The sequence below is a fragment of the Haliotis asinina genome, unplaced genomic scaffold (assembly GCF_037392515.1).
Source record: "Haliotis asinina isolate JCU_RB_2024 unplaced genomic scaffold, JCU_Hal_asi_v2 scaffold_87, whole genome shotgun sequence".
Classification (NCBI taxonomy): domain Eukaryota; kingdom Metazoa; phylum Mollusca; class Gastropoda; order Lepetellida; family Haliotidae; genus Haliotis; species Haliotis asinina.
This window is the reverse complement of record NW_027133953.1, coordinates 1-22441: the sequence shown is the minus strand read 5'-3', so window position 1 is coordinate 22441 and position 22441 is coordinate 1. Positions and strand designations below refer to the sequence as shown.

The 22441-nt window shown below is 44.8% G+C and overlaps 35 non-coding genes across 35 annotated transcripts; all 35 read left to right on the top strand.

The window, feature by feature from the left end:
* Nucleotides 1-275: 275 nt before the first annotated feature.
* LOC137270807 (U1 spliceosomal RNA) lies at nt 276-439 on the top strand. Its single transcript, XR_010955440.1, has one exon. It is a non-coding gene; the product is annotated as a U1 spliceosomal RNA (small nuclear RNA).
* A 471-nt stretch (nt 440-910) lies between these two features.
* On the top strand, nt 911-1074 carry LOC137270805 (U1 spliceosomal RNA). The gene has a single exon (XR_010955439.1). It is a non-coding gene; the product is annotated as a U1 spliceosomal RNA (small nuclear RNA).
* Nucleotides 1075-1545: 471 nt separating this feature from the next.
* On the top strand, nt 1546-1709 carry LOC137270804 (U1 spliceosomal RNA). The gene has a single exon (XR_010955438.1). It is a non-coding gene; the product is annotated as a U1 spliceosomal RNA (small nuclear RNA).
* A 471-nt stretch (nt 1710-2180) lies between these two features.
* LOC137270803 (U1 spliceosomal RNA) lies at nt 2181-2344 on the top strand. The gene has a single exon (XR_010955437.1). It is a non-coding gene; the product is annotated as a U1 spliceosomal RNA (small nuclear RNA).
* A 471-nt stretch (nt 2345-2815) lies between these two features.
* LOC137270802 (U1 spliceosomal RNA) lies at nt 2816-2979 on the top strand. The gene has a single exon (XR_010955436.1). It is a non-coding gene; the product is annotated as a U1 spliceosomal RNA (small nuclear RNA).
* A 471-nt stretch (nt 2980-3450) lies between these two features.
* On the top strand, nt 3451-3614 carry LOC137270801 (U1 spliceosomal RNA). Its single transcript, XR_010955435.1, has one exon. It is a non-coding gene; the product is annotated as a U1 spliceosomal RNA (small nuclear RNA).
* A 471-nt stretch (nt 3615-4085) lies between these two features.
* Nucleotides 4086-4249, top strand: LOC137270800 (U1 spliceosomal RNA). The gene has a single exon (XR_010955434.1). It is a non-coding gene; the product is annotated as a U1 spliceosomal RNA (small nuclear RNA).
* Nucleotides 4250-4720: 471 nt separating this feature from the next.
* On the top strand, nt 4721-4884 carry LOC137270799 (U1 spliceosomal RNA). The gene has a single exon (XR_010955433.1). It is a non-coding gene; the product is annotated as a U1 spliceosomal RNA (small nuclear RNA).
* A 471-nt stretch (nt 4885-5355) lies between these two features.
* LOC137270775 (U1 spliceosomal RNA) lies at nt 5356-5519 on the top strand. Its single transcript, XR_010955411.1, has one exon. It is a non-coding gene; the product is annotated as a U1 spliceosomal RNA (small nuclear RNA).
* Nucleotides 5520-5990: 471 nt separating this feature from the next.
* Nucleotides 5991-6154, top strand: LOC137270798 (U1 spliceosomal RNA). The gene has a single exon (XR_010955432.1). It is a non-coding gene; the product is annotated as a U1 spliceosomal RNA (small nuclear RNA).
* A 471-nt stretch (nt 6155-6625) lies between these two features.
* Nucleotides 6626-6789, top strand: LOC137270796 (U1 spliceosomal RNA). Its single transcript, XR_010955430.1, has one exon. It is a non-coding gene; the product is annotated as a U1 spliceosomal RNA (small nuclear RNA).
* A 471-nt stretch (nt 6790-7260) lies between these two features.
* LOC137270794 (U1 spliceosomal RNA) lies at nt 7261-7424 on the top strand. Its single transcript, XR_010955429.1, has one exon. It is a non-coding gene; the product is annotated as a U1 spliceosomal RNA (small nuclear RNA).
* Nucleotides 7425-7895: 471 nt separating this feature from the next.
* LOC137270793 (U1 spliceosomal RNA) lies at nt 7896-8059 on the top strand. The gene has a single exon (XR_010955428.1). It is a non-coding gene; the product is annotated as a U1 spliceosomal RNA (small nuclear RNA).
* A 471-nt stretch (nt 8060-8530) lies between these two features.
* LOC137270792 (U1 spliceosomal RNA) lies at nt 8531-8694 on the top strand. The gene has a single exon (XR_010955427.1). It is a non-coding gene; the product is annotated as a U1 spliceosomal RNA (small nuclear RNA).
* Nucleotides 8695-9165: 471 nt separating this feature from the next.
* On the top strand, nt 9166-9329 carry LOC137270791 (U1 spliceosomal RNA). Its single transcript, XR_010955426.1, has one exon. It is a non-coding gene; the product is annotated as a U1 spliceosomal RNA (small nuclear RNA).
* A 471-nt stretch (nt 9330-9800) lies between these two features.
* On the top strand, nt 9801-9964 carry LOC137270790 (U1 spliceosomal RNA). The gene has a single exon (XR_010955425.1). It is a non-coding gene; the product is annotated as a U1 spliceosomal RNA (small nuclear RNA).
* Nucleotides 9965-10435: 471 nt separating this feature from the next.
* On the top strand, nt 10436-10599 carry LOC137270789 (U1 spliceosomal RNA). The gene has a single exon (XR_010955424.1). It is a non-coding gene; the product is annotated as a U1 spliceosomal RNA (small nuclear RNA).
* Nucleotides 10600-11070: 471 nt separating this feature from the next.
* LOC137270788 (U1 spliceosomal RNA) lies at nt 11071-11234 on the top strand. The gene has a single exon (XR_010955423.1). It is a non-coding gene; the product is annotated as a U1 spliceosomal RNA (small nuclear RNA).
* A 471-nt stretch (nt 11235-11705) lies between these two features.
* Nucleotides 11706-11869, top strand: LOC137270787 (U1 spliceosomal RNA). The gene has a single exon (XR_010955422.1). It is a non-coding gene; the product is annotated as a U1 spliceosomal RNA (small nuclear RNA).
* A 471-nt stretch (nt 11870-12340) lies between these two features.
* On the top strand, nt 12341-12504 carry LOC137270785 (U1 spliceosomal RNA). The gene has a single exon (XR_010955420.1). It is a non-coding gene; the product is annotated as a U1 spliceosomal RNA (small nuclear RNA).
* A 471-nt stretch (nt 12505-12975) lies between these two features.
* On the top strand, nt 12976-13139 carry LOC137270749 (U1 spliceosomal RNA). The gene has a single exon (XR_010955388.1). It is a non-coding gene; the product is annotated as a U1 spliceosomal RNA (small nuclear RNA).
* Nucleotides 13140-13610: 471 nt separating this feature from the next.
* Nucleotides 13611-13774, top strand: LOC137270786 (U1 spliceosomal RNA). Its single transcript, XR_010955421.1, has one exon. It is a non-coding gene; the product is annotated as a U1 spliceosomal RNA (small nuclear RNA).
* A 471-nt stretch (nt 13775-14245) lies between these two features.
* On the top strand, nt 14246-14409 carry LOC137270783 (U1 spliceosomal RNA). Its single transcript, XR_010955419.1, has one exon. It is a non-coding gene; the product is annotated as a U1 spliceosomal RNA (small nuclear RNA).
* Nucleotides 14410-14880: 471 nt separating this feature from the next.
* Nucleotides 14881-15044, top strand: LOC137270782 (U1 spliceosomal RNA). Its single transcript, XR_010955418.1, has one exon. It is a non-coding gene; the product is annotated as a U1 spliceosomal RNA (small nuclear RNA).
* A 471-nt stretch (nt 15045-15515) lies between these two features.
* Nucleotides 15516-15679, top strand: LOC137270781 (U1 spliceosomal RNA). Its single transcript, XR_010955417.1, has one exon. It is a non-coding gene; the product is annotated as a U1 spliceosomal RNA (small nuclear RNA).
* Nucleotides 15680-16150: 471 nt separating this feature from the next.
* Nucleotides 16151-16314, top strand: LOC137270780 (U1 spliceosomal RNA). The gene has a single exon (XR_010955416.1). It is a non-coding gene; the product is annotated as a U1 spliceosomal RNA (small nuclear RNA).
* A 471-nt stretch (nt 16315-16785) lies between these two features.
* On the top strand, nt 16786-16949 carry LOC137270779 (U1 spliceosomal RNA). Its single transcript, XR_010955415.1, has one exon. It is a non-coding gene; the product is annotated as a U1 spliceosomal RNA (small nuclear RNA).
* Nucleotides 16950-17420: 471 nt separating this feature from the next.
* On the top strand, nt 17421-17584 carry LOC137270778 (U1 spliceosomal RNA). The gene has a single exon (XR_010955414.1). It is a non-coding gene; the product is annotated as a U1 spliceosomal RNA (small nuclear RNA).
* A 471-nt stretch (nt 17585-18055) lies between these two features.
* LOC137270777 (U1 spliceosomal RNA) lies at nt 18056-18219 on the top strand. Its single transcript, XR_010955413.1, has one exon. It is a non-coding gene; the product is annotated as a U1 spliceosomal RNA (small nuclear RNA).
* A 471-nt stretch (nt 18220-18690) lies between these two features.
* LOC137270776 (U1 spliceosomal RNA) lies at nt 18691-18854 on the top strand. The gene has a single exon (XR_010955412.1). It is a non-coding gene; the product is annotated as a U1 spliceosomal RNA (small nuclear RNA).
* Nucleotides 18855-19325: 471 nt separating this feature from the next.
* LOC137270768 (U1 spliceosomal RNA) lies at nt 19326-19489 on the top strand. Its single transcript, XR_010955405.1, has one exon. It is a non-coding gene; the product is annotated as a U1 spliceosomal RNA (small nuclear RNA).
* A 471-nt stretch (nt 19490-19960) lies between these two features.
* LOC137270756 (U1 spliceosomal RNA) lies at nt 19961-20124 on the top strand. Its single transcript, XR_010955394.1, has one exon. It is a non-coding gene; the product is annotated as a U1 spliceosomal RNA (small nuclear RNA).
* A 471-nt stretch (nt 20125-20595) lies between these two features.
* Nucleotides 20596-20759, top strand: LOC137270821 (U1 spliceosomal RNA). The gene has a single exon (XR_010955453.1). It is a non-coding gene; the product is annotated as a U1 spliceosomal RNA (small nuclear RNA).
* A 471-nt stretch (nt 20760-21230) lies between these two features.
* On the top strand, nt 21231-21394 carry LOC137270809 (U1 spliceosomal RNA). The gene has a single exon (XR_010955442.1). It is a non-coding gene; the product is annotated as a U1 spliceosomal RNA (small nuclear RNA).
* Nucleotides 21395-21865: 471 nt separating this feature from the next.
* LOC137270797 (U1 spliceosomal RNA) lies at nt 21866-22029 on the top strand. Its single transcript, XR_010955431.1, has one exon. It is a non-coding gene; the product is annotated as a U1 spliceosomal RNA (small nuclear RNA).
* The last annotated feature ends 412 nt before the right edge of the window (nt 22030-22441 follow it).

The following is a 22441-nucleotide window of genomic DNA, read 5'->3' as shown; positions in this document are numbered from 1 at the left end:
CAGCCAGTTGTTGTGTTTGGACTGTCAAGTTGTCTCCCCTGCGTCCCGGATCAGAGATGCACGTGCATGCAGTCTAAATGGAAATAAATCCGTCTGTGTGTGTTTTTATCTATCAGTAATTTTTTCACAAAGTGAAGGTACTAATGGACTGTTCTGTACAATAAACTGTACGAACAATTAACCTGCCATGAAATATATGTGAAGCGTTGATGATGTGACACCTGAATAGGGCAACGCCAGGGTGATGTAAGTGAAAACTGGAACCTGTCCCAAGCATACTTACCTGGCACAGGCTTTACAGTGATCCGCAAGGCTGTGGGCCCGGGGCGAGACCTTTCCATTGCACCTCGGTTTGGTTGACCCCTGCGATCGTCCCAAATGTGGACGACTCGGGTGCGCAATTTATAAGTGTGGGGGACTGCGTTCGCGCTCTCCCCTTGAAAATCAACCCCAAAAATAGATATTTTCAGTTGACACTTCCCCCACTTCCAAATCACTTGAAGATGATTGTTTTCCCGTGTGTGTATGTGCAAACTATGTGTTTTTAATGCGCATGTGTTAATCTGTTTGCTGTGGCAAAAGTATATGTTTAAAGCAAGTCTGAGTTTGATGTATTTCAGATGGGATCGCTTTGTCAGCCAGTTGTTGTGTTTGGACTGTCAAGTTGTCTCCCCTGCGTCCCGGATCAGAGATGCACGTGCATGCAGTCTAAATGGAAATAAATCCGTCTGTGTGTGTTTTTATCTATCAGTAATTTTTTCACAAAGTGAAGGTACTAATGGACTGTTCTGTACAATAAACTGTACGAACAATTAACCTGCCATGAAATATATGTGAAGCGTTGATGATGTGACACCTGAATAGGGCAACGCCAGGGTGATGTAAGTGAAAACTGGAACCTGTCCCAAGCATACTTACCTGGCACAGGCTTTACAGTGATCCGCAAGGCTGTGGGCCCGGGGCGAGACCTTTCCATTGCACCTCGGTTTGGTTGACCCCTGCGATCGTCCCAAATGTGGACGACTCGGGTGCGCAATTTATAAGTGTGGGGGACTGCGTTCGCGCTCTCCCCTTGAAAATCAACCCCAAAAATAGATATTTTCAGTTGACACTTCCCCCACTTCCAAATCACTTGAAGATGATTGTTTTCCCGTGTGTGTATGTGCAAACTATGTGTTTTTAATGCGCATGTGTTAATCTGTTTGCTGTGGCAAAAGTATATGTTTAAAGCAAGTCTGAGTTTGATGTATTTCAGATGGGATCGCTTTGTCAGCCAGTTGTTGTGTTTGGACTGTCAAGTTGTCTCCCCTGCGTCCCGGATCAGAGATGCACGTGCATGCAGTCTAAATGGAAATAAATCCGTCTGTGTGTGTTTTTATCTATCAGTAATTTTTTCACAAAGTGAAGGTACTAATGGACTGTTCTGTACAATAAACTGTACGAACAATTAACCTGCCATGAAATATATGTGAAGCGTTGATGATGTGACACCTGAATAGGGCAACGCCAGGGTGATGTAAGTGAAAACTGGAACCTGTCCCAAGCATACTTACCTGGCACAGGCTTTACAGTGATCCGCAAGGCTGTGGGCCCGGGGCGAGACCTTTCCATTGCACCTCGGTTTGGTTGACCCCTGCGATCGTCCCAAATGTGGACGACTCGGGTGCGCAATTTATAAGTGTGGGGGACTGCGTTCGCGCTCTCCCCTTGAAAATCAACCCCAAAAATAGATATTTTCAGTTGACACTTCCCCCACTTCCAAATCACTTGAAGATGATTGTTTTCCCGTGTGTGTATGTGCAAACTATGTGTTTTTAATGCGCATGTGTTAATCTGTTTGCTGTGGCAAAAGTATATGTTTAAAGCAAGTCTGAGTTTGATGTATTTCAGATGGGATCGCTTTGTCAGCCAGTTGTTGTGTTTGGACTGTCAAGTTGTCTCCCCTGCGTCCCGGATCAGAGATGCACGTGCATGCAGTCTAAATGGAAATAAATCCGTCTGTGTGTGTTTTTATCTATCAGTAATTTTTTCACAAAGTGAAGGTACTAATGGACTGTTCTGTACAATAAACTGTACGAACAATTAACCTGCCATGAAATATATGTGAAGCGTTGATGATGTGACACCTGAATAGGGCAACGCCAGGGTGATGTAAGTGAAAACTGGAACCTGTCCCAAGCATACTTACCTGGCACAGGCTTTACAGTGATCCGCAAGGCTGTGGGCCCGGGGCGAGACCTTTCCATTGCACCTCGGTTTGGTTGACCCCTGCGATCGTCCCAAATGTGGACGACTCGGGTGCGCAATTTATAAGTGTGGGGGACTGCGTTCGCGCTCTCCCCTTGAAAATCAACCCCAAAAATAGATATTTTCAGTTGACACTTCCCCCACTTCCAAATCACTTGAAGATGATTGTTTTCCCGTGTGTGTATGTGCAAACTATGTGTTTTTAATGCGCATGTGTTAATCTGTTTGCTGTGGCAAAAGTATATGTTTAAAGCAAGTCTGAGTTTGATGTATTTCAGATGGGATCGCTTTGTCAGCCAGTTGTTGTGTTTGGACTGTCAAGTTGTCTCCCCTGCGTCCCGGATCAGAGATGCACGTGCATGCAGTCTAAATGGAAATAAATCCGTCTGTGTGTGTTTTTATCTATCAGTAATTTTTTCACAAAGTGAAGGTACTAATGGACTGTTCTGTACAATAAACTGTACGAACAATTAACCTGCCATGAAATATATGTGAAGCGTTGATGATGTGACACCTGAATAGGGCAACGCCAGGGTGATGTAAGTGAAAACTGGAACCTGTCCCAAGCATACTTACCTGGCACAGGCTTTACAGTGATCCGCAAGGCTGTGGGCCCGGGGCGAGACCTTTCCATTGCACCTCGGTTTGGTTGACCCCTGCGATCGTCCCAAATGTGGACGACTCGGGTGCGCAATTTATAAGTGTGGGGGACTGCGTTCGCGCTCTCCCCTTGAAAATCAACCCCAAAAATAGATATTTTCAGTTGACACTTCCCCCACTTCCAAATCACTTGAAGATGATTGTTTTCCCGTGTGTGTATGTGCAAACTATGTGTTTTTAATGCGCATGTGTTAATCTGTTTGCTGTGGCAAAAGTATATGTTTAAAGCAAGTCTGAGTTTGATGTATTTCAGATGGGATCGCTTTGTCAGCCAGTTGTTGTGTTTGGACTGTCAAGTTGTCTCCCCTGCGTCCCGGATCAGAGATGCACGTGCATGCAGTCTAAATGGAAATAAATCCGTCTGTGTGTGTTTTTATCTATCAGTAATTTTTTCACAAAGTGAAGGTACTAATGGACTGTTCTGTACAATAAACTGTACGAACAATTAACCTGCCATGAAATATATGTGAAGCGTTGATGATGTGACACCTGAATAGGGCAACGCCAGGGTGATGTAAGTGAAAACTGGAACCTGTCCCAAGCATACTTACCTGGCACAGGCTTTACAGTGATCCGCAAGGCTGTGGGCCCGGGGCGAGACCTTTCCATTGCACCTCGGTTTGGTTGACCCCTGCGATCGTCCCAAATGTGGACGACTCGGGTGCGCAATTTATAAGTGTGGGGGACTGCGTTCGCGCTCTCCCCTTGAAAATCAACCCCAAAAATAGATATTTTCAGTTGACACTTCCCCCACTTCCAAATCACTTGAAGATGATTGTTTTCCCGTGTGTGTATGTGCAAACTATGTGTTTTTAATGCGCATGTGTTAATCTGTTTGCTGTGGCAAAAGTATATGTTTAAAGCAAGTCTGAGTTTGATGTATTTCAGATGGGATCGCTTTGTCAGCCAGTTGTTGTGTTTGGACTGTCAAGTTGTCTCCCCTGCGTCCCGGATCAGAGATGCACGTGCATGCAGTCTAAATGGAAATAAATCCGTCTGTGTGTGTTTTTATCTATCAGTAATTTTTTCACAAAGTGAAGGTACTAATGGACTGTTCTGTACAATAAACTGTACGAACAATTAACCTGCCATGAAATATATGTGAAGCGTTGATGATGTGACACCTGAATAGGGCAACGCCAGGGTGATGTAAGTGAAAACTGGAACCTGTCCCAAGCATACTTACCTGGCACAGGCTTTACAGTGATCCGCAAGGCTGTGGGCCCGGGGCGAGACCTTTCCATTGCACCTCGGTTTGGTTGACCCCTGCGATCGTCCCAAATGTGGACGACTCGGGTGCGCAATTTATAAGTGTGGGGGACTGCGTTCGCGCTCTCCCCTTGAAAATCAACCCCAAAAATAGATATTTTCAGTTGACACTTCCCCCACTTCCAAATCACTTGAAGATGATTGTTTTCCCGTGTGTGTATGTGCAAACTATGTGTTTTTAATGCGCATGTGTTAATCTGTTTGCTGTGGCAAAAGTATATGTTTAAAGCAAGTCTGAGTTTGATGTATTTCAGATGGGATCGCTTTGTCAGCCAGTTGTTGTGTTTGGACTGTCAAGTTGTCTCCCCTGCGTCCCGGATCAGAGATGCACGTGCATGCAGTCTAAATGGAAATAAATCCGTCTGTGTGTGTTTTTATCTATCAGTAATTTTTTCACAAAGTGAAGGTACTAATGGACTGTTCTGTACAATAAACTGTACGAACAATTAACCTGCCATGAAATATATGTGAAGCGTTGATGATGTGACACCTGAATAGGGCAACGCCAGGGTGATGTAAGTGAAAACTGGAACCTGTCCCAAGCATACTTACCTGGCACAGGCTTTACAGTGATCCGCAAGGCTGTGGGCCCGGGGCGAGACCTTTCCATTGCACCTCGGTTTGGTTGACCCCTGCGATCGTCCCAAATGTGGACGACTCGGGTGCGCAATTTATAAGTGTGGGGGACTGCGTTCGCGCTCTCCCCTTGAAAATCAACCCCAAAAATAGATATTTTCAGTTGACACTTCCCCCACTTCCAAATCACTTGAAGATGATTGTTTTCCCGTGTGTGTATGTGCAAACTATGTGTTTTTAATGCGCATGTGTTAATCTGTTTGCTGTGGCAAAAGTATATGTTTAAAGCAAGTCTGAGTTTGATGTATTTCAGATGGGATCGCTTTGTCAGCCAGTTGTTGTGTTTGGACTGTCAAGTTGTCTCCCCTGCGTCCCGGATCAGAGATGCACGTGCATGCAGTCTAAATGGAAATAAATCCGTCTGTGTGTGTTTTTATCTATCAGTAATTTTTTCACAAAGTGAAGGTACTAATGGACTGTTCTGTACAATAAACTGTACGAACAATTAACCTGCCATGAAATATATGTGAAGCGTTGATGATGTGACACCTGAATAGGGCAACGCCAGGGTGATGTAAGTGAAAACTGGAACCTGTCCCAAGCATACTTACCTGGCACAGGCTTTACAGTGATCCGCAAGGCTGTGGGCCCGGGGCGAGACCTTTCCATTGCACCTCGGTTTGGTTGACCCCTGCGATCGTCCCAAATGTGGACGACTCGGGTGCGCAATTTATAAGTGTGGGGGACTGCATTCGCGCTCTCCCCTTGAAAATCAACCCCAAAAATAGATATTTTCAGTTGACACTTCCCCCACTTCCAAATCACTTGAAGATGATTGTTTTCCCGTGTGTGTATGTGCAAACTATGTGTTTTTAATGCGCATGTGTTAATCTGTTTGCTGTGGCAAAAGTATATGTTTAAAGCAAGTCTGAGTTTGATGTATTTCAGATGGGATCGCTTTGTCAGCCAGTTGTTGTGTTTGGACTGTCAAGTTGTCTCCCCTGCGTCCCGGATCAGAGATGCACGTGCATGCAGTCTAAATGGAAATAAATCCGTCTGTGTGTGTTTTTATCTATCAGTAATTTTTTCACAAAGTGAAGGTACTAATGGACTGTTCTGTACAATAAACTGTACGAACAATTAACCTGCCATGAAATATATGTGAAGCGTTGATGATGTGACACCTGAATAGGGCAACGCCAGGGTGATGTAAGTGAAAACTGGAACCTGTCCCAAGCATACTTACCTGGCACAGGCTTTACAGTGATCCGCAAGGCTGTGGGCCCGGGGCGAGACCTTTCCATTGCACCTCGGTTTGGTTGACCCCTGCGATCGTCCCAAATGTGGACGACTCGGGTGCGCAATTTATAAGTGTGGGGGACTGCGTTCGCGCTCTCCCCTTGAAAATCAACCCCAAAAATAGATATTTTCAGTTGACACTTCCCCCACTTCCAAATCACTTGAAGATGATTGTTTTCCCGTGTGTGTATGTGCAAACTATGTGTTTTTAATGCGCATGTGTTAATCTGTTTGCTGTGGCAAAAGTATATGTTTAAAGCAAGTCTGAGTTTGATGTATTTCAGATGGGATCGCTTTGTCAGCCAGTTGTTGTGTTTGGACTGTCAAGTTGTCTCCCCTGCGTCCCGGATCAGAGATGCACGTGCATGCAGTCTAAATGGAAATAAATCCGTCTGTGTGTGTTTTTATCTATCAGTAATTTTTTCACAAAGTGAAGGTACTAATGGACTGTTCTGTACAATAAACTGTACGAACAATTAACCTGCCATGAAATATATGTGAAGCGTTGATGATGTGACACCTGAATAGGGCAACGCCAGGGTGATGTAAGTGAAAACTGGAACCTGTCCCAAGCATACTTACCTGGCACAGGCTTTACAGTGATCCGCAAGGCTGTGGGCCCGGGGCGAGACCTTTCCATTGCACCTCGGTTTGGTTGACCCCTGCGATCGTCCCAAATGTGGACGACTCGGGTGCGCAATTTATAAGTGTGGGGGACTGCGTTCGCGCTCTCCCCTTGAAAATCAACCCCAAAAATAGATATTTTCAGTTGACACTTCCCCCACTTCCAAATCACTTGAAGATGATTGTTTTCCCGTGTGTGTATGTGCAAACTATGTGTTTTTAATGCGCATGTGTTAATCTGTTTGCTGTGGCAAAAGTATATGTTTAAAGCAAGTCTGAGTTTGATGTATTTCAGATGGGATCGCTTTGTCAGCCAGTTGTTGTGTTTGGACTGTCAAGTTGTCTCCCCTGCGTCCCGGATCAGAGATGCACGTGCATGCAGTCTAAATGGAAATAAATCCGTCTGTGTGTGTTTTTATCTATCAGTAATTTTTTCACAAAGTGAAGGTACTAATGGACTGTTCTGTACAATAAACTGTACGAACAATTAACCTGCCATGAAATATATGTGAAGCGTTGATGATGTGACACCTGAATAGGGCAACGCCAGGGTGATGTAAGTGAAAACTGGAACCTGTCCCAAGCATACTTACCTGGCACAGGCTTTACAGTGATCCGCAAGGCTGTGGGCCCGGGGCGAGACCTTTCCATTGCACCTCGGTTTGGTTGACCCCTGCGATCGTCCCAAATGTGGACGACTCGGGTGCGCAATTTATAAGTGTGGGGGACTGCGTTCGCGCTCTCCCCTTGAAAATCAACCCCAAAAATAGATATTTTCAGTTGACACTTCCCCCACTTCCAAATCACTTGAAGATGATTGTTTTCCCGTGTGTGTATGTGCAAACTATGTGTTTTTAATGCGCATGTGTTAATCTGTTTGCTGTGGCAAAAGTATATGTTTAAAGCAAGTCTGAGTTTGATGTATTTCAGATGGGATCGCTTTGTCAGCCAGTTGTTGTGTTTGGACTGTCAAGTTGTCTCCCCTGCGTCCCGGATCAGAGATGCACGTGCATGCAGTCTAAATGGAAATAAATCCGTCTGTGTGTGTTTTTATCTATCAGTAATTTTTTCACAAAGTGAAGGTACTAATGGACTGTTCTGTACAATAAACTGTACGAACAATTAACCTGCCATGAAATATATGTGAAGCGTTGATGATGTGACACCTGAATAGGGCAACGCCAGGGTGATGTAAGTGAAAACTGGAACCTGTCCCAAGCATACTTACCTGGCACAGGCTTTACAGTGATCCGCAAGGCTGTGGGCCCGGGGCGAGACCTTTCCATTGCACCTCGGTTTGGTTGACCCCTGCGATCGTCCCAAATGTGGACGACTCGGGTGCGCAATTTATAAGTGTGGGGGACTGCGTTCGCGCTCTCCCCTTGAAAATCAACCCCAAAAATAGATATTTTCAGTTGACACTTCCCCCACTTCCAAATCACTTGAAGATGATTGTTTTCCCGTGTGTGTATGTGCAAACTATGTGTTTTTAATGCGCATGTGTTAATCTGTTTGCTGTGGCAAAAGTATATGTTTAAAGCAAGTCTGAGTTTGATGTATTTCAGATGGGATCGCTTTGTCAGCCAGTTGTTGTGTTTGGACTGTCAAGTTGTCTCCCCTGCGTCCCGGATCAGAGATGCACGTGCATGCAGTCTAAATGGAAATAAATCCGTCTGTGTGTGTTTTTATCTATCAGTAATTTTTTCACAAAGTGAAGGTACTAATGGACTGTTCTGTACAATAAACTGTACGAACAATTAACCTGCCATGAAATATATGTGAAGCGTTGATGATGTGACACCTGAATAGGGCAACGCCAGGGTGATGTAAGTGAAAACTGGAACCTGTCCCAAGCATACTTACCTGGCACAGGCTTTACAGTGATCCGCAAGGCTGTGGGCCCGGGGCGAGACCTTTCCATTGCACCTCGGTTTGGTTGACCCCTGCGATCGTCCCAAATGTGGACGACTCGGGTGCGCAATTTATAAGTGTGGGGGACTGCGTTCGCGCTCTCCCCTTGAAAATCAACCCCAAAAATAGATATTTTCAGTTGACACTTCCCCCACTTCCAAATCACTTGAAGATGATTGTTTTCCCGTGTGTGTATGTGCAAACTATGTGTTTTTAATGCGCATGTGTTAATCTGTTTGCTGTGGCAAAAGTATATGTTTAAAGCAAGTCTGAGTTTGATGTATTTCAGATGGGATCGCTTTGTCAGCCAGTTGTTGTGTTTGGACTGTCAAGTTGTCTCCCCTGCGTCCCGGATCAGAGATGCACGTGCATGCAGTCTAAATGGAAATAAATCCGTCTGTGTGTGTTTTTATCTATCAGTAATTTTTTCACAAAGTGAAGGTACTAATGGACTGTTCTGTACAATAAACTGTACGAACAATTAACCTGCCATGAAATATATGTGAAGCGTTGATGATGTGACACCTGAATAGGGCAACGCCAGGGTGATGTAAGTGAAAACTGGAACCTGTCCCAAGCATACTTACCTGGCACAGGCTTTACAGTGATCCGCAAGGCTGTGGGCCCGGGGCGAGACCTTTCCATTGCACCTCGGTTTGGTTGACCCCTGCGATCGTCCCAAATGTGGACGACTCGGGTGCGCAATTTATAAGTGTGGGGGACTGCGTTCGCGCTCTCCCCTTGAAAATCAACCCCAAAAATAGATATTTTCAGTTGACACTTCCCCCACTTCCAAATCACTTGAAGATGATTGTTTTCCCGTGTGTGTATGTGCAAACTATGTGTTTTTAATGCGCATGTGTTAATCTGTTTGCTGTGGCAAAAGTATATGTTTAAAGCAAGTCTGAGTTTGATGTATTTCAGATGGGATCGCTTTGTCAGCCAGTTGTTGTGTTTGGACTGTCAAGTTGTCTCCCCTGCGTCCCGGATCAGAGATGCACGTGCATGCAGTCTAAATGGAAATAAATCCGTCTGTGTGTGTTTTTATCTATCAGTAATTTTTTCACAAAGTGAAGGTACTAATGGACTGTTCTGTACAATAAACTGTACGAACAATTAACCTGCCATGAAATATATGTGAAGCGTTGATGATGTGACACCTGAATAGGGCAACGCCAGGGTGATGTAAGTGAAAACTGGAACCTGTCCCAAGCATACTTACCTGGCACAGGCTTTACAGTGATCCGCAAGGCTGTGGGCCCGGGGCGAGACCTTTCCATTGCACCTCGGTTTGGTTGACCCCTGCGATCGTCCCAAATGTGGACGACTCGGGTGCGCAATTTATAAGTGTGGGGGACTGCGTTCGCGCTCTCCCCTTGAAAATCAACCCCAAAAATAGATATTTTCAGTTGACACTTCCCCCACTTCCAAATCACTTGAAGATGATTGTTTTCCCGTGTGTGTATGTGCAAACTATGTGTTTTTAATGCGCATGTGTTAATCTGTTTGCTGTGGCAAAAGTATATGTTTAAAGCAAGTCTGAGTTTGATGTATTTCAGATGGGATCGCTTTGTCAGCCAGTTGTTGTGTTTGGACTGTCAAGTTGTCTCCCCTGCGTCCCGGATCAGAGATGCACGTGCATGCAGTCTAAATGGAAATAAATCCGTCTGTGTGTGTTTTTATCTATCAGTAATTTTTTCACAAAGTGAAGGTACTAATGGACTGTTCTGTACAATAAACTGTACGAACAATTAACCTGCCATGAAATATATGTGAAGCGTTGATGATGTGACACCTGAATAGGGCAACGCCAGGGTGATGTAAGTGAAAACTGGAACCTGTCCCAAGCATACTTACCTGGCACAGGCTTTACAGTGATCCGCAAGGCTGTGGGCCCGGGGCGAGACCTTTCCATTGCACCTCGGTTTGGTTGACCCCTGCGATCGTCCCAAATGTGGACGACTCGGGTGCGCAATTTATAAGTGTGGGGGACTGCGTTCGCGCTCTCCCCTTGAAAATCAACCCCAAAAATAGATATTTTCAGTTGACACTTCCCCCACTTCCAAATCACTTGAAGATGATTGTTTTCCCGTGTGTGTATGTGCAAACTATGTGTTTTTAATGCGCATGTGTTAATCTGTTTGCTGTGGCAAAAGTATATGTTTAAAGCAAGTCTGAGTTTGATGTATTTCAGATGGGATCGCTTTGTCAGCCAGTTGTTGTGTTTGGACTGTCAAGTTGTCTCCCCTGCGTCCCGGATCAGAGATGCACGTGCATGCAGTCTAAATGGAAATAAATCCGTCTGTGTGTGTTTTTATCTATCAGTAATTTTTTCACAAAGTGAAGGTACTAATGGACTGTTCTGTACAATAAACTGTACGAACAATTAACCTGCCATGAAATATATGTGAAGCGTTGATGATGTGACACCTGAATAGGGCAACGCCAGGGTGATGTAAGTGAAAACTGGAACCTGTCCCAAGCATACTTACCTGGCACAGGCTTTACAGTGATCCGCAAGGCTGTGGGCCCGGGGCGAGACCTTTCCATTGCACCTCGGTTTGGTTGACCCCTGCGATCGTCCCAAATGTGGACGACTCGGGTGCGCAATTTATAAGTGTGGGGGACTGCGTTCGCGCTCTCCCCTTGAAAATCAACCCCAAAAATAGATATTTTCAGTTGACACTTCCCCCACTTCCAAATCACTTGAAGATGATTGTTTTCCCGTGTGTGTATGTGCAAACTATGTGTTTTTAATGCGCATGTGTTAATCTGTTTGCTGTGGCAAAAGTATATGTTTAAAGCAAGTCTGAGTTTGATGTATTTCAGATGGGATCGCTTTGTCAGCCAGTTGTTGTGTTTGGACTGTCAAGTTGTCTCCCCTGCGTCCCGGATCAGAGATGCACGTGCATGCAGTCTAAATGGAAATAAATCCGTCTGTGTGTGTTTTTATCTATCAGTAATTTTTTCACAAAGTGAAGGTACTAATGGACTGTTCTGTACAATAAACTGTACGAACAATTAACCTGCCATGAAATATATGTGAAGCGTTGATGATGTGACACCTGAATAGGGCAACGCCAGGGTGATGTAAGTGAAAACTGGAACCTGTCCCAAGCATACTTACCTGGCACAGGCTTTACAGTGATCCGCAAGGCTGTGGGCCCGGGGCGAGACCTTTCCATTGCACCTCGGTTTGGTTGACCCCTGCGATCGTCCCAAATGTGGACGACTCGGGTGCGCAATTTATAAGTGTGGGGGACTGCGTTCGCGCTCTCCCCTTGAAAATCAACCCCAAAAATAGATATTTTCAGTTGACACTTCCCCCACTTCCAAATCACTTGAAGATGATTGTTTTCCCGTGTGTGTATGTGCAAACTATGTGTTTTTAATGCGCATGTGTTAATCTGTTTGCTGTGGCAAAAGTATATGTTTAAAGCAAGTCTGAGTTTGATGTATTTCAGATGGGATCGCTTTGTCAGCCAGTTGTTGTGTTTGGACTGTCAAGTTGTCTCCCCTGCGTCCCGGATCAGAGATGCACGTGCATGCAGTCTAAATGGAAATAAATCCGTCTGTGTGTGTTTTTATCTATCAGTAATTTTTTCACAAAGTGAAGGTACTAATGGACTGTTCTGTACAATAAACTGTACGAACAATTAACCTGCCATGAAATATATGTGAAGCGTTGATGATGTGACACCTGAATAGGGCAACGCCAGGGTGATGTAAGTGAAAACTGGAACCTGTCCCAAGCATACTTACCTGGCACAGGCTTTACAGTGATCCGCAAGGCTGTGGGCCCGGGGCGAGACCTTTCCATTGCACCTCGGTTTGGTTGACCCCTGCGATCGTCCCAAATGTGGGCGACTCGGGTGCGCAATTTATAAGTGTGGGGGACTGCGTTCGCGCTCTCCCCTTGAAAATCAACCCCAAAAATAGATATTTTCAGTTGACACTTCCCCCACTTCCAAATCACTTGAAGATGATTGTTTTCCCGTGTGTGTATGTGCAAACTATGTGTTTTTAATGCGCATGTGTTAATCTGTTTGCTGTGGCAAAAGTATATGTTTAAAGCAAGTCTGAGTTTGATGTATTTCAGATGGGATCGCTTTGTCAGCCAGTTGTTGTGTTTGGACTGTCAAGTTGTCTCCCCTGCGTCCCGGATCAGAGATGCACGTGCATGCAGTCTAAATGGAAATAAATCCGTCTGTGTGTGTTTTTATCTATCAGTAATTTTTTCACAAAGTGAAGGTACTAATGGACTGTTCTGTACAATAAACTGTACGAACAATTAACCTGCCATGAAATATATGTGAAGCGTTGATGATGTGACACCTGAATAGGGCAACGCCAGGGTGATGTAAGTGAAAACTGGAACCTGTCCCAAGCATACTTACCTGGCACAGGCTTTACAGTGATCCGCAAGGCTGTGGGCCCGGGGCGAGACCTTTCCATTGCACCTCGGTTTGGTTGACCCCTGCGATCGTCCCAAATGTGGGCGACTCGGGTGCGCAATTTATAAGTGTGGGGGACTGCGTTCGCGCTCTCCCCTTGAAAATCAACCCCAAAAATAGATATTTTCAGTTGACACTTCCCCCACTTCCAAATCACTTGAAGATGATTGTTTTCCCGTGTGTGTATGTGCAAACTATGTGTTTTTAATGCGCATGTGTTAATCTGTTTGCTGTGGCAAAAGTATATGTTTAAAGCAAGTCTGAGTTTGATGTATTTCAGATGGGATCGCTTTGTCAGCCAGTTGTTGTGTTTGGTCTGTCAAGTTGTCTCCCCTGCGTCCCGGATCAGAGATGCACGTGCATGCAGTCTAAATGGAAATAAATCCGTCTGTGTGTGTTTTTATCTATCAGTAATTTTTTCACAAAGTGAAGGTACTAATGGACTGTTCTGTACAATAAACTGTACGAACAATTAACCTGCCATGAAATATATGTGAAGCGTTGATGATGTGACACCTGAATAGGGCAACGCCAGGGTGATGTAAGTGAAAACTGGAACCTGTCCCAAGCATACTTACCTGGCACAGGCTTTACAGTGATCCGCAAGGCTGTGGGCCCGGGGCGAGACCTTTCCATTGCACCTCGGTTTGGTTGACCCCTGCGATCGTCCCAAATGTGGACGACTCGGGTGCGCAATTTATAAGTGTGGGGGACTGCGTTCGCGCTCTCCCCTTGAAAATCAACCCCAAAAATAGATATTTTCAGTTGACACTTCCCCCACTTCCAAATCACTTGAAGATGATTGTTTTCCCGTGTGTGTATGTGCAAACTATGTGTTTTTAATGCGCATGTGTTAATCTGTTTGCTGTGGCAAAAGTATATGTTTAAAGCAAGTCTGAGTTTGATGTATTTCAGATGGGATCGCTTTGTCAGCCAGTTGTTGTGTTTGGACTGTCAAGTTGTCTCCCCTGCGTCCCGGATCAGAGATGCACGTGCATGCAGTCTAAATGGAAATAAATCCGTCTGTGTGTGTTTTTATCTATCAGTAATTTTTTCACAAAGTGAAGGTACTAATGGACTGTTCTGTACAATAAACTGTACGAACAATTAACCTGCCATGAAATATATGTGAAGCGTTGATGATGTGACACCTGAATAGGGCAACGCCAGGGTGATGTAAGTGAAAACTGGAACCTGTCCCAAGCATACTTACCTGGCACAGGCTTTACAGTGATCCGCAAGGCTGTGGGCCCGGGGCGAGACCTTTCCATTGCACCTCGGTTTGGTTGACCCCTGCGATCGTCCCAAATGTGGACGACTCGGGTGCGCAATTTATAAGTGTGGGGGACTGCGTTCGCGCTCTCCCCTTGAAAATCAACCCCAAAAATAGATATTTTCAGTTGACACTTCCCCCACTTCCAAATCACTTGAAGATGATTGTTTTCCCGTGTGTGTATGTGCAAACTATGTGTTTTTAATGCGCATGTGTTAATCTGTTTGCTGTGGCAAAAGTATATGTTTAAAGCAAGTCTGAGTTTGATGTATTTCAGATGGGATCGCTTTGTCAGCCAGTTGTTGTGTTTGGACTGTCAAGTTGTCTCCCCTGCGTCCCGGATCAGAGATGCACGTGCATGCAGTCTAAATGGAAATAAATCCGTCTGTGTGTGTTTTTATCTATCAGTAATTTTTTCACAAAGTGAAGGTACTAATGGACTGTTCTGTACAATAAACTGTACGAACAATTAACCTGCCATGAAATATATGTGAAGCGTTGATGATGTGACACCTGAATAGGGCAACGCCAGGGTGATGTAAGTGAAAACTGGAACCTGTCCCAAGCATACTTACCTGGCACAGGCTTTACAGTGATCCGCAAGGCTGTGGGCCCGGGGCGAGACCTTTCCATTGCACCTCGGTTTGGTTGACCCCTGCGATCGTCCCAAATGTGGACGACTCGGGTGCGCAATTTATAAGTGTGGGGGACTGCGTTCGCGCTCTCCCCTTGAAAATCAACCCCAAAAATAGATATTTTCAGTTGACACTTCCCCCACTTCCAAATCACTTGAAGATGATTGTTTTCCCGTGTGTGTATGTGCAAACTATGTGTTTTTAATGCGCATGTGTTAATCTGTTTGCTGTGGCAAAAGTATATGTTTAAAGCAAGTCTGAGTTTGATGTATTTCAGATGGGATCGCTTTGTCAGCCAGTTGTTGTGTTTGGACTGTCAAGTTGTCTCCCCTGCGTCCCGGATCAGAGATGCACGTGCATGCAGTCTAAATGGAAATAAATCCGTCTGTGTGTGTTTTTATCTATCAGTAATTTTTTCACAAAGTGAAGGTACTAATGGACTGTTCTGTACAATAAACTGTACGAACAATTAACCTGCCATGAAATATATGTGAAGCGTTGATGATGTGACACCTGAATAGGGCAACGCCAGGGTGATGTAAGTGAAAACTGGAACCTGTCCCAAGCATACTTACCTGGCACAGGCTTTACAGTGATCCGCAAGGCTGTGGGCCCGGGGCGAGACCTTTCCATTGCACCTCGGTTTGGTTGACCCCTGCGATCGTCCCAAATGTGGACGACTCGGGTGCGCAATTTATAAGTGTGGGGGACTGCGTTCGCGCTCTCCCCTTGAAAATCAACCCCAAAAATAGATATTTTCAGTTGACACTTCCCCCACTTCCAAATCACTTGAAGATGATTGTTTTCCCGTGTGTGTATGTGCAAACTATGTGTTTTTAATGCGCATGTGTTAATCTGTTTGCTGTGGCAAAAGTATATGTTTAAAGCAAGTCTGAGTTTGATGTATTTCAGATGGGATCGCTTTGTCAGCCAGTTGTTGTGTTTGGACTGTCAAGTTGTCTCCCCTGCGTCCCGGATCAGAGATGCACGTGCATGCAGTCTAAATGGAAATAAATCCGTCTGTGTGTGTTTTTATCTATCAGTAATTTTTTCACAAAGTGAAGGTACTAATGGACTGTTCTGTACAATAAACTGTACGAACAATTAACCTGCCATGAAATATATGTGAAGCGTTGATGATGTGACACCTGAATAGGGCAACGCCAGGGTGATGTAAGTGAAAACTGGAACCTGTCCCAAGCATACTTACCTGGCACAGGCTTTACAGTGATCCGCAAGGCTGTGGGCCCGGGGCGAGACCTTTCCATTGCACCTCGGTTTGGTTGACCCCTGCGATCGTCCCAAATGTGGACGACTCGGGTGCGCAATTTATAAGTGTGGGGGACTGCGTTCGCGCTCTCCCCTTGAAAATCAACCCCAAAAATAGATATTTTCAGTTGACACTTCCCCCACTTCCAAATCACTTGAAGATGATTGTTTTCCCGTGTGTGTATGTGCAAACTATGTGTTTTTAATGCGCATGTGTTAATCTGTTTGCTGTGGCAAAAGTATATGTTTAAAGCAAGTCTGAGTTTGATGTATTTCAGATGGGATCGCTTTGTCAGCCAGTTGTTGTGTTTGGACTGTCAAGTTGTCTCCCCTGCGTCCCGGATCAGAGATGCACGTGCATGCAGTCTAAATGGAAATAAATCCGTCTGTGTGTGTTTTTATCTATCAGTAATTTTTTCACAAAGTGAAGGTACTAATGGACTGTTCTGTACAATAAACTGTACGAACAATTAACCTGCCATGAAATATATGTGAAGCGTTGATGATGTGACACCTGAATAGGGCAACGCCAGGGTGATGTAAGTGAAAACTGGAACCTGTCCCAAGCATACTTACCTGGCACAGGCTTTACAGTGATCCGCAAGGCTGTGGGCCCGGGGCGAGACCTTTCCATTGCACCTCGGTTTGGTTGACCCCTGCGATCGTCCCAAATGTGGACGACTCGGGTGCGCAATTTATAAGTGTGGGGGACTGCGTTCGCGCTCTCCCCTTGAAAATCAACCCCAAAAATAGATATTTTCAGTTGACACTTCCCCCACTTCCAAATCACTTGAAGATGATTGTTTTCCCGTGTGTGTATGTGCAAACTATGTGTTTTTAATGCGCATGTGTTAATCTGTTTGCTGTGGCAAAAGTATATGTTTAAAGCAAGTCTGAGTTTGATGTATTTCAGATGGGATCGCTTTGTCAGCCAGTTGTTGTGTTTGGACTGTCAAGTTGTCTCCCCTGCGTCCCGGATCAGAGATGCACGTGCATGCAGTCTAAATGGAAATAAATCCGTCTGTGTGTGTTTTTATCTATCAGTAATTTTTTCACAAAGTGAAGGTACTAATGGACTGTTCTGTACAATAAACTGTACGAACAATTAACCTGCCATGAAATATATGTGAAGCGTTGATGATGTGACACCTGAATAGGGCAACGCCAGGGTGATGTAAGTGAAAACTGGAACCTGTCCCAAGCATACTTACCTGGCACAGGCTTTACAGTGATCCGCAAGGCTGTGGGCCCGGGGCGAGACCTTTCCATTGCACCTCGGTTTGGTTGACCCCTGCGATCGTCCCAAATGTGGACGACTCGGGTGCGCAATTTATAAGTGTGGGGGACTGCGTTCGCGCTCTCCCCTTGAAAATCAACCCCAAAAATAGATATTTTCAGTTGACACTTCCCCCACTTCCAAATCACTTGAAGATGATTGTTTTCCCGTGTGTGTATGTGCAAACTATGTGTTTTTAATGCGCATGTGTTAATCTGTTTGCTGTGGCAAAAGTATATGTTTAAAGCAAGTCTGAGTTTGATGTATTTCAGATGGGATCGCTTTGTCAGCCAGTTGTTGTGTTTGGACTGTCAAGTTGTCTCCCCTGCGTCCCGGATCAGAGATGCACGTGCATGCAGTCTAAATGGAAATAAATCCGTCTGTGTGTGTTTTTATCTATCAGTAATTTTTTCACAAAGTGAAGGTACTAATGGACTGTTCTGTACAATAAACTGTACGAACAATTAACCTGCCATGAAATATATGTGAAGCGTTGATGATGTGACACCTGAATAGGGCAACGCCAGGGTGATGTAAGTGAAAACTGGAACCTGTCCCAAGCATACTTACCTGGCACAGGCTTTACAGTGATCCGCAAGGCTGTGGGCCCGGGGCGAGACCTTTCCATTGCACCTCGGTTTGGTTGACCCCTGCGATCGTCCCAAATGTGGACGACTCGGGTGCGCAATTTATAAGTGTGGGGGACTGCGTTCGCGCTCTCCCCTTGAAAATCAACCCCAAAAATAGATATTTTCAGTTGACACTTCCCCCACTTCCAAATCACTTGAAGATGATTGTTTTCCCGTGTGTGTATGTGCAAACTATGTGTTTTTAATGCGCATGTGTTAATCTGTTTGCTGTGGCAAAAGTATATGTTTAAAGCAAGTCTGAGTTTGATGTATTTCAGATGGGATCGCTTTGTCAGCCAGTTGTTGTGTTTGGACTGTCAAGTTGTCTCCCCTGCGTCCCGGATCAGAGATGCACGTGCATGCAGTCTAAATGGAAATAAATCCGTCTGTGTGTGTTTTTATCTATCAGTAATTTTTTCACAAAGTGAAGGTACTAATGGACTGTTCTGTACAATAAACTGTACGAACAATTAACCTGCCATGAAATATATGTGAAGCGTTGATGATGTGACACCTGAATAGGGCAACGCCAGGGTGATGTAAGTGAAAACTGGAACCTGTCCCAAGCATACTTACCTGGCACAGGCTTTACAGTGATCCGCAAGGCTGTGGGCCCGGGGCGAGACCTTTCCATTGCACCTCGGTTTGGTTGACCCCTGCGATCGTCCCAAATGTGGACGACTCGGGTGCGCAATTTATAAGTGTGGGGGACTGCGTTCGCGCTCTCCCCTTGAAAATCAACCCCAAAAATAGATATTTTCAGTTGACACTTCCCCCACTTCCAAATCACTTGAAGATGATTGTTTTCCCGTGTGTGTATGTGCAAACTATGTGTTTTTAATGCGCATGTGTTAATCTGTTTGCTGTGGCAAAAGTATATGTTTAAAGCAAGTCTGAGTTTGATGTATTTCAGATGGGATCGCTTTGTCAGCCAGTTGTTGTGTTTGGACTGTCAAGTTGTCTCCCCTGCGTCCCGGATCAGAGATGCACGTGCATGCAGTCTAAATGGAAATAAATCCGTCTGTGTGTGTTTTTATCTATCAGTAATTTTTTCACAAAGTGAAGGTACTAATGGACTGTTCTGTACAATAAACTGTACGAACAATTAACCTGCCATGAAATATATGTGAAGCGTTGATGATGTGACACCTGAATAGGGCAACGCCAGGGTGATGTAAGTGAAAACTGGAACCTGTCCCAAGCATACTTACCTGGCACAGGCTTTACAGTGATCCGCAAGGCTGTGGGCCCGGGGCGAGACCTTTCCATTGCACCTCGGTTTGGTTGACCCCTGCGATCGTCCCAAATGTGGACGACTCGGGTGCGCAATTTATAAGTGTGGGGGACTGCGTTCGCGCTCTCCCCTTGAAAATCAACCCCAAAAATAGATATTTTCAGTTGACACTTCCCCCACTTCCAAATCACTTGAAGATGATTGTTTTCCCGTGTGTGTATGTGCAAACTATGTGTTTTTAATGCGCATGTGTTAATCTGTTTGCTGTGGCAAAAGTATATGTTTAAAGCAAGTCTGAGTTTGATGTATTTCAGATGGGATCGCTTTGTCAGCCAGTTGTTGTGTTTGGACTGTCAAGTTGTCTCCCCTGCGTCCCGGATCAGAGATGCACGTGCATGCAGTCTAAATGGAAATAAATCCGTCTGTGTGTGTTTTTATCTATCAGTAATTTTTTCACAAAGTGAAGGTACTAATGGACTGTTCTGTACAATAAACTGTACGAACAATTAACCTGCCATGAAATATATGTGAAGCGTTGATGATGTGACACCTGAATAGGGCAACGCCAGGGTGATGTAAGTGAAAACTGGAACCTGTCCCAAGCATACTTACCTGGCACAGGCTTTACAGTGATCCGCAAGGCTGTGGGCCCGGGGCGAGACCTTTCCATTGCACCTCGGTTTGGTTGACCCCTGCGATCGTCCCAAATGTGGACGACTCGGGTGCGCAATTTATAAGTGTGGGGGACTGCGTTCGCGCTCTCCCCTTGAAAATCAACCCCAAAAATAGATATTTTCAGTTGACACTTCCCCCACTTCCAAATCACTTGAAGATGATTGTTTTCCCGTGTGTGTATGTGCAAACTATGTGTTTTTAATGCGCATGTGTTAATCTGTTTGCTGTGGCAAAAGTATATGTTTAAAGCAAGTCTGAGTTTGATGTATTTCAGATGGGATCGCTTTGTCAGCCAGTTGTTGTGTTTGGACTGTCAAGTTGTCTCCCCTGCGTCCCGGATCAGAGATGCACGTGCATGCAGTCTAAATGGAAATAAATCCGTCTGTGTGTGTTTTTATCTATCAGTAATTTTTTCACAAAGTGAAGGTACTAATGGACTGTTCTGTACAATAAACTGTACGAACAATTAACCTGCCATGAAATATATGTGAAGCGTTGATGATGTGACACCTGAATAGGGCAACGCCAGGGTGATGTAAGTGAAAACTGGAACCTGTCCCAAGCATACTTACCTGGCACAGGCTTTACAGTGATCCGCAAGGCTGTGGGCCCGGGGCGAGACCTTTCCATTGCACCTCGGTTTGGTTGACCCCTGCGATCGTCCCAAATGTGGACGACTCGGGTGCGCAATTTATAAGTGTGGGGGACTGCGTTCGCGCTCTCCCCTTGAAAATCAACCCCAAAAATAGATATTTTCAGTTGACACTTCCCCCACTTCCAAATCACTTGAAGATGATTGTTTTCCCGTGTGTGTATGTGCAAACTATGTGTTTTTAATGCGCATGTGTTAATCTGTTTGCTGTGGCAAAAGTATATGTTTAAAGCAAGTCTGAGTTTGATGTATTTCAGATGGGATCGCTTTGTCAGCCAGTTGTTGTGTTTGGACTGTCAAGTTGTCTCCCCTGCGTCCCGGATCAGAGATGCACGTGCATGCAGTCTAAATGGAAATAAATCCGTCTGTGTGTGTTTTTATCTATCAGTAATTTTTTCACAAAGTGAAGGTACTAATGGACTGTTCTGTACAATAAACTGTACGAACAATTAACCTGCCATGAAATATATGTGAAGCGTTGATGATGTGACACCTGAATAGGGCAACGCCAGGGTGATGTAAGTGAAAACTGGAACCTGTCCCAAGCATACTTACCTGGCACAGGCTTTACAGTGATCCGCAAGGCTGTGGGCCCGGGGCGAGACCTTTCCATTGCACCTCGGTTTGGTTGACCCCTGCGATCGTCCCAAATGTGGACGACTCGGGTGCGCAATTTATAAGTGTGGGGGACTGCGTTCGCGCTCTCCCCTTGAAAATCAACCCCAAAAATAGATATTTTCAGTTGACACTTCCCCCACTTCCAAATCACTTGAAGATGATTGTTTTCCCGTGTGTGTATGTGCAAACTATGTGTTTTTAATGCGCATGTGTTAATCTGTTTGCTGTGGCAAAAGTATATGTTTAAAGCAAGTCTGAGTTTGATGTATTTCAGATGGGATCGCTTTGTCAGCCAGTTGTTGTGTTTGGACTGTCAAGTTGTCTCCCCTGCGTCCCGGATCAGAGATGCACGTGCATGCAGTCTAAATGGAAATAAATCCGTCTGTGTGTGTTTTTATCTATCAGTAATTTTTTCACAAAGTGAAGGTACTAATGGACTGTTCTGTACAATAAACTGTACGAACAATTAACCTGCCATGAAATATATGTGAAGCGTTGATGATGTGACACCTGAATAGGGCAACGCCAGGGTGATGTAAGTGAAAACTGGAACCTGTCCCAAGCATACTTACCTGGCACAGGCTTTACAGTGATCCGCAAGGCTGTGGGCCCGGGGCGAGACCTTTCCATTGCACCTCGGTTTGGTTGACCCCTGCGATCGTCCCAAATGTGGACGACTCGGGTGCGCAATTTATAAGTGTGGGGGACTGCGTTCGCGCTCTCCCCTTGAAAATCAACCCCAAAAATAGATATTTTCAGTTGACACTTCCCCCACTTCCAAATCACTTGAAGATGATTGTTTTCCCGTGTGTGTATGTGCAAACTATGTGTTTTTAATGCGCATGTGTTAATCTGTTTGCTGTGGCAAAAGTATATGTTTAAAGCAAGTCTGAGTTTGATGTATTTCAGATGGGATCGCTTTGTCAGCCAGTTGTTGTGTTTGGACTGTCAAGTTGTCTCCCCTGCGTCCCGGATCAGAGATGCACGTGCATGCAGTCTAAATGGAAATAAATCCGTCTGTGTGTGTTTTTATCTATCAGTAATTTTTTCACAAAGTGAAGGTACTAATGGACTGTTCTGTACAATAAACTGTACGAACAATTAACCTGCCATGAAATATATGTGAAGCGTTGATGATGT